General features: G+C 39.7%; 1 protein-coding gene across 5 annotated transcripts in view; it reads right to left on the reverse strand.

The window, feature by feature from the left end:
* LOC131427355 (dipeptidase 1) overlaps nucleotides 1-8,382 on the reverse strand; it is a 715,435-nt gene extending 707,053 nt beyond the window's left edge. For all 5 annotated transcript variants that reach the window (XM_058590471.1, XM_058590475.1, XM_058590472.1 and 2 more), the window contains exon 1: nucleotides 7,281-8,382. The gene's annotated coding sequence lies outside the window, so the exon portion shown is untranslated. The remainder of the gene's footprint in view (nucleotides 1-7,280) is intronic.
* Between the last annotated feature and the right edge of the window lie 423 nt (nucleotides 8,383-8,805).

The following is an 8,805-nucleotide window of genomic DNA, read 5'->3' on the forward strand; positions in this document are numbered from 1 at the left end:
AAAGATTTGACCACGGAATTAAAAAACCTTTTCTGAAATTGGAATAAAATGGAAAAATCAATAAATATTAAACGATAGACGAAAGTTCTGACTACCTTGATCAAAAACTTCAAAATCTCCACCCTGTGACACTCTCAGTCACCCGATTAGATTTTTTTTTAGGTTGCCACATCTGTCATTGATATTCTATCAAATTTTCAGCATAATACCTGAACATTTGTAAAAGTTTCGCTGTTTGAGTACATCTGCGATTGTGCGTGTCCTCGATTTTCAACAATTTCCAAAATGGAATTGAATTTGCAATAACGAGTTTGCATTAAATTTTACGTTAAAAACGGTTCCAATGGTGCGAAGACAATGCAAATGTTAGAAGAGTGTTTCGGCAACGATATTCTGAAAAAAAAACAGTCGTTTATCAGTCGCAACGAACGTTTCTAAAGTGGCCATGAATCTATGAATGATGGTGAGAGAAGCGGTAGGCCATCGACATCGAAAACCGACCAAAATATCAACAAAATCAAAGAAATGGATGACCGTAAATTGACTACACCGAAACCTCCATTTACGAACTAAACGGGGGTTCGTAAAAAGAGGCAGGGTTGGTGAAAGAGGTGGGTACGGTGAAAGAGGTGGGTACGGTGAAAGAGGTGGGTACGGTGAAAGAGGTGGGTACGGTGGGTAGTACTACCCACCCGAAAATTCCAAAGGTGGGTAATTACCCATCTGAAGTTTTCGGCGAAAAACAATGATAATAATAGTATCATTTATACCAATGTGAATGTTGTTATTGTAACTTGGAATAATCAAATTATAGAATTTTAGTACTCAAGGTAGAGTAAGGATGTGAAGGTATACAACAGTAAGGTGCGACGTGACAAGGTTCATTTGAGCAAGCTGAAGTCTTTTAGTACCTTAACATTCACCTTCTAGTAGAGGAGTCGAGCTGAATTAACTGATTTTGGATATCGTTACACATGCTGCTTGGGTATGCAGTGATGTATATTTTATATGATTGATGATCGCAACTTCATTCAGTAACTAACCATGTCTAATTTTCTCTGTTTCCCAAACCATTGTCATGGTTTCCTCTAACAGATACGACATACGATCGGAGCCCAATTCGTTTAATTTAGCTATTGTTTTCATTGGCTTGTGGCACGGTGCATTGTCTTGGTTAAAGATAACTTTTTCTCAATCTTGTGAGACTGTTCATTCGATTTTGATTTTCAAACGCTTCAATAACTCTTTTGATGGTACTCTCCTTTTTAAAATAATCGATCTTAAGTATATTCGACCATATACAAACTGACGTCATGATTGTTCCAGCTACCTGTTGTGTTTTCGGATGGGTTTCTCCGCCTGAATGCGGAGATAATGATGGATCCATGTTTCGTCCATTGTCTCATACCAACGCAAGGAATCCTTTTTATTGCGACTAAACAGTCCCGAACGGCTCTCTGGATCATTAATGCGTTGTTGCTTTTGTTTTATTGGAAGCAAATATGGCACCCATTTGGAAAATACCATTTGCATGCCCAGATTTTCGTGTAAGATCGTTGAAGCATATCCGGTTGAGGTGCTAACCATCTCAGCACATCTAATCTATCCAGGAATAACTTTGCCGTCATCCAATACGATCATTAAAACTTGCCTAATCCATTGTTTTTAATGGATCTGAGAGCGAGTAACACTTCTCAACCCATCGCTGAGTGCAGTAGGATCATACCACCAGCCATGCAGTGGTTCTGTACGCTATGAGTCGGGTGCGAAGTCTGTTGAAAAAGAACGTCAAATTCCCGAAAAGGAATGGCATTGCTTTTCGATCATGGAGAACTAGATGAATGAGTTCATCTATCCTTCCATCAGTGGTTTTGAAACTTGTTATGTAGTCCTATGTCAACAGCTCAAACAACTCAAGACAAAGTACCGAAAATGACTTAGATTTCGAATTTACTCGTCTCATACAAAGTTATAGCCAGGTTTTATTAAAAAATCGACCTTTCTCTTTTAAGGGATAAGTATCATTTCTACTTATACCATTAATACTTCGACATGGGGGGTCCCCCCTCCCAACGAAAAATTACCCACCTGGGCTTAACATGTTTCACCGGCCCTGGTAGTTCGTAAAAAAATGTCTACGATATTTGGGATTTGGTTCGTAAAAAAGTTTACGTTATTTAAGATTTAATTCGTAAAAAAAGTTTACGTTATATTTAATTTACTTCGTACTACATGTACTTTACAGAAAATGATTGATGATTAGATGTCGGAAAACGATGTTTGAGGTGGTTCTGAAATTCAAGATGACGACTTCCGGTTTCTTAATATTCCTTGAAAACCCTTACAGTATGAATATTTTTTCAAAAAGGATTGGAGCCATAAAAACGATGTTTGTGATCGTTCTGAATCCAAGATGATCACTTCCGGTCTATTGATATTCCTTGAAAATACTCACAATAAGGATATTTTCAGAACAGATTTGGTGTGTAGGTACCAAAAAAGAAAGATGTTTGTGGTCGTTTTGGAATCTAATTCTTTCCGAAAATACCCGAAATATTGTAAGGGTTTTCAAGGAATATCAAGAAACCAGAAGTCGCCATTTTGAATTTAAGAACCACCTCAAACATCGTTTTCCGGAATCTACTCTTAAAACCCGTTCCAAAAATACCCGTATTGCAGTAGTTCCCATGGAAAATAAATGAGCCGGAAATCGCTTTCGATGTATGCCAAAACCACTTTTTACGAAGTAGGTTCGTAAAAAAAGTTTACGTTATTTGGGATTTGGTTCGTAAAAAGAGGTAACGTATAAAAATTGTTCGTAAACGGAAGTTTGGGTGTATTAGAGAGATGGCAGAGGAGTTGGACATTGCTTTTGTGTCCGTTTAGGATGAAAAAGGCCAGATTTGTGGCAAACAACTTGTGGATCTAGCACGCACCGTCACATAATGCCATCGTTATTCGTGAACATTTGGCTAAAAACGAAACGAATACCATCCATCAACCACCAAATTCACCTGATTTGGCTCCCTGCGACTTTTTCCTATTCGGTCGACTCAGACAACTCTTCGAAGTACACCATTGAAAAACCTGTCTCATTTGACCCATGTCAACACCAGCCAATCAGAACACGTTCTGAGGAAGACAACAAAATATATGCTGCTGTACAACAAATCGTTAGAGAAAAATGTTCCAAACAGTGCTTAATATCGTAGTGAGTTCCACAATTTGGTCCTTCTGAAAGGCAGGAATGATCCCGTACAGCATCCTGATAGTGATAGATAGTTTATGCAAATCCGAAATTAAATAATCGACATTAAAATTCTATATGCTACTATTTTTATTGCCGTTAGGACCGCCCATTAGTGAAAAAGCTACAAACGAAATCACGCAAAAAGAAACCTCTTAACAAAAATTGGATCAGTTTGGATTCTTACGCCACCGCGAGCACATGTATTGTGAAGCTAGTTTCGTTTCTGACAAGAGCTATTACGTCACAGCTGCTAGTCGTTTACATTGGTGAAAAAACACAACGAAAAGTAGGCAACGGTGGGGAGCATCACACACAATCAGCCGCTCTAATGGCTTTAAAAGTTTTCTAAAGAACTATTAGGATTTCTTCTTCGCAAATCGAAGGTAAAAAACCTCAGTTTAGTGCAAATCTAGAACTGTTTGATAAGATTTGTGCACTTTTCGCTGTGTGTTGGTCGTGACAATTCAAAACACTTTTCAGTGCTACAGATCATTATAAAGAAATAATTGAAATTACTCTTTCGTACCAAAAGCATCAGATTTATCAAAATAGAACTAGACAAAGTTTGCACCGTCACTAACACATTCAATTACGAATCGAGCAATGCAAAAATGAAAGTGTTGATATAGAACACATTTTTATACCAGTATGGGTGTCGTTTGGAAATATGCCGTGCGAAACAGGGTTGCCACGCATACATCTGTATTTTTAGTATAAAAATCTATACTGGTTATTTCATAATATTTAATTGTGTTTCAGAATGTTTAATGTAACTAATCTGAACTTTAGTTTAGGTGCATCGTTTCAAATTCTAGTAGTGAAAAATGGGATTGCTTGCATAATTCATACAATTGATCAACTAATTGATATTCGGAAGTGTTAAGGATCATGCCAGTTGTTTTTGTATTCTCGATATCCAGTTATGTCTCTACCATTATCCACCCGCCTTTTTATATTTACGACATATTTGTAGCTTACATCGTTTTGTCTATTGCAAGAAATGACTTTTTTCGTGCATTTTTCGAAGCGCCCCTGGAGAAACAGATGAGATTTTTTATTTTATGAGTACCATTATTTGACGCATACTCACACAAATACACACACATATACACCGATATTGTTCAGCTCGATGAGTCGAATTATATAGAACACTTAGCCCTCCAGGCCAATTTTCACTAGTCAATTTGTCAAGTGATTGCATAAACTTTCTATATGAGAAAGTCAAAAAGTATACTTTTATAGAAAAGCATCGTTATCATGATTTTGTTATAACACCAACAAGTAGGTACAAATTGAATAAAAGATTTACAAATTTACATATTTTTCAACTGATAAATATAGATTTCAATGTGGCAACCCTGCACGCTGCGAACGAAACAAAGCCGCACGTACCGTCGCGTACCAGTTTTGCATCTATTGATCTAACCCATTAACATTACCGAAAACTAAGGCAAGCTCATTAATCCATAATCTCTCACTCTATTTTTTACCGTTACATGATACGCTGCCTTCGCTAAAAACTATTGGTTTCAACGTACACCCACGAACCTTTCGCCTGACTTCCGGAGGTGTCAAGGAAACATCGCTGCAATCCAGAACACGCCCAATGACGTACATAATATTTGGGACGAAATACCTTTTTAAAATCCAGTAAAACGACATCATAATCCTCTATCTCTAACAATAACAAAGAAAAAAAAACGAATTGTATCGATTATTGTGAAATGACATGTAAAATACACACTCTTCTAATTTAAGTGCAGTGAATGACCGGAAGGTTAAACTGCTAATAAAACAACAACAACAACAGTTTTGCATCGTCATTTTGAATGACGATTGAAATGTTTTGACACTCATCTCCCTAAAATTTCGGAACTAGAAGATGGATTTGGAATTGCACAGTATCTTTCAAGACAATAAGAGCTTTAATTGGAATCACGATTCGTGAAAATCGGTTCAACCGTTGCTAAGAAATCGAACTGAGTTCCGTTTTTTTGGAGATTTTCTCCACTATTGTCGGAGCTTTCGGAAGCGGAAACCGGGGACTAGTAGTCCCACAGTAGTTTTATAGATTCACTAACTAGCCAGATCTGCCAACTAGAAGCATTTAACGGTAAGCTTTATAAAAATGTGCACCTCGTTTGGCCATCGCTCATGAAAAAATACTCATGAAATTGAAAATTTTCACAAATCGCGCTGTAATACCGGAGCTGGAAATCGGATCTGAATCAGGATTTTTTAGAGAATTTCAAGACCTTTTTATTTGCTTTTTAGTTTGTGAAAATCGGTTAAAAACTTTTCGAGAAAATTGAGTCCGTATTTTTCCATAAATTTGCACATATTTCCTTGTAATTCCGGAACCGGATTAAGGCCAAAAGACTTTTCATTTGAATTTAAGTTTATGACAATCGGTTCAGCCATCTCTGAGAAAATTGAGAAACATTGTCACATACATACATACATTCATGCACACACACAGACATTGTGTGATCTCGACGAACTGAGTCGAATGGTATATGACACTCGGCTCTCTGGGCCTCGGTTGTAAAGTCGGTTTTCACAGTGATTGCATAACCTTCCTAACATATATCAGAAAGGCAAAAAATGCTATACACAAGTACAGCTTTTCCACAAATGTTTGTTTGGCTTAAACTTTTGTAGTTTAAAGTTTTTGAATCAAGATCTGACTCCAGCAACTTTTTCACGAGTATCAACGGATTTTCCAAATTAGTTTTCGTTTTAATGCTGTTCAATTTGTTCGAATAATAGCTTAAATTGATTCGTTCAACGGAGAAAAATATCGTTATCTACGGAAATTGGGTGTCACATTATTAGTGTGCGACTTTCACGATTGGCCGTATGCTGCCGATTCTACCGCTCAAAAACATGTTTTTCACGATCGATTTGATTTATTGCGTTCGATGCGAAGAAGGAAATTAAATTTTCATTCACAGAACTCGATTATTGGATTGTGCAGAAAATGCAGCCAGTACATTAAACTATGGTCAAATCGTGTTCCGGTTAAAAATTGTGCTGAGTTTTTAGCCGCTTATGTAAACAATTTCCGATAACCTCGAATCGAGCTAGCAACATTCCATCACTTGCTTTAACAGTCATATTTCCGACCGAAGCTTCACTTTTTCCTTTCAAATTGTCAACACGGTCTCAAACCGGCTGTTAATCCGGGCCTAACCTCGACCTCGTCTTCTTTCATGGTTCACTTTTCCGTTCTGGTAGCTGAACACAAACATAGATCCCGATAATGACGAATTCATCCGACAGGAAGGGTCTAATGGGCCACTCCCAACGCAGCATTCCGAAACGACATTCCGCAGTGTTCCGCCGAACCCCAACAGCAGATGTCCTTCATTACCACCGATTCATCTTAAATCCTTAGTCGGTGGGGCTACTAAATAGGTGTCACGGTCGTTCGACACGACAAGGACGACGGCGGTAAGGATGACGCATTTGAAGATGATGATGATGATGATGATGATGATGATGATGATGATGATGATGATGATGATGATGATTAAGATACACAGCCGAAAGACATAAGATAAATTTGGGCAAATTATGACCGTAGCTCGGGAGGTTCCGCTCAGAAATGAAATCCCGACACAGAATAAACAATGCCAGCCAACCGGCAATCATGAGCGATAGGATTCATCTCCCGCATGTTTTAACCTATTTCAACCGACTTCGAGAATTTAATTATATAACTACGCAGAACGCATTTCTTTCCCACATACACACACACACTGTTCATACAAATCCTAGTCGACAGCAGCTGTGACCCATTCAGCCGCCAGGATGTGGGATCAGTAGGCGCACCGGCTAGAAATGATATCGGAAGCGACCGACAGCAGCAAAGCAGAGATGACAGTAATTTCCGTAACGGAATGGACTCGTCTAGCGAGTGGATGAATGGGGAACTGGTTTGCGAAAAAAAAAATACTGGAGAAGTGCGGATCGCTTCGGTTGTCGGAGCGAGTACAAAACACAGAATAGAAACGGAAGTCAGACTCACTTTGTGTCGTCGAGGGTCAACTAACCGGCCAACCCACTCGGGAGTGTGGTTGATTCGCTCCGGAAACCACGGTTATCACTTGGTCATAATCCTGCTAGCACTTCACTAGGTCTTTGCCGGGTCTGGTTGTTCGAACTGTCACAGAGAATATTTGCTTCCGTCAAGACCTGTCGGTTTGTCGATTTGGGCACAAAAGTTTCACACAACGTACATCGTTGGCAATTGGGTTACTGCCGGATAAAAATCATCATTTAATTTCCTGCTTAGATCATCACCACAAGCACATAAGACGAGGTTCCTTTTCTGAACTGAGTATTTCGTAATAGACTTAAGTATTTTAAGGTATCACTAACTCCATAACTCGTTATCATCTACTGGGGGAGGGGGCGAATTACACTACTAACATAGAACTATTGACCGATCACCAGACAGACGAACTATTTTTGTTCATTTTTTTTCTTCCGCAAGCGCTACCCACTATTTACACGCAGCATTCATTATTGTTGAACTTTACGTAAACGATTTGGTACGCAAAAACGCCCCACCATTTCACCGCCAAACGACCGCATTATTATTCACGGTTTTTCTTATTTCTAGCTGGCATTTGCCAAACAAACGAACAAAAAAAAACACAAAACTCACTCGCCATCAAATGAAAATGAACTCAGAGCCTGCTTTTCCACCCGTAACAGAACGCGGAGCAATTTCAGCACATGGAAAACACAAAAAAAACTAGAGCAAACACCGAAAATATTTCATCCACCACTCCCGAATTCGCACATACGCAAACTTGTGCCTTCCGTAGGAGGCCGGATCGATTTCCACTTCGATGACCGCGAATCCGTTCGGAACGTAGCGTTCAAAATTTCCGATTGACCCCCACTTGCGGTAGCGGAAAGATTTACTTTCGGCTGTGTCCGTTCGATTGATGACAAAAGCGGCGGTAAGAAAAATAAACCGGAGCAGAGAAAAAACAACGCGACCTCGTCAACACCCGAAAGAAAAATTCGTCCAATCAAACCCGACACGTTCGTTGGTGTGGCGATTCGGACCCGGGCCGAAAAACACGGTTATCTAGGAACACCGTTCGAGAGCAACTGAGTTGGCCTACTTCCAGGCGGATCTCGAGTACCGACAGCCGAGCGAAAGCATGGAGTCGAAGTGGAAAACGTGCCGCCAGCAGTGGGAGAGGGAACGGATGAAGGAACATAACAAAAACACAAGGATTCGCGAATGTTGATTTTCTCGCTCCACCACCGTTCGCTCCGGAACGTTTGTGTGACAGGATGGGAGCGTGGCTTTGCAAAATCTCTTCTCTCAATCATCGGGAGTCGGTGAGCAGTTCGCTCACTACGGAGAAGAGTTACCATTTGTTTTGGTCGTTGAGTTCGGGCTGCTCCCCGGCCGTTACGGCATACTGACAGCACTGCCGTCAGGAAGTTTGAGGACAACCGAAACGGTTGCTGAAATTCGTATCAAACAGAACTCCAATGATGCAATGCAAAGATTTCCAGTAGTATGAACA

The sequence above is a fragment of the Malaya genurostris genome, chromosome 2, assembly GCF_030247185.1.
Source record: "Malaya genurostris strain Urasoe2022 chromosome 2, Malgen_1.1, whole genome shotgun sequence".
Taxonomy (NCBI): Eukaryota; Metazoa; Arthropoda; class Insecta; order Diptera; family Culicidae; genus Malaya; species Malaya genurostris.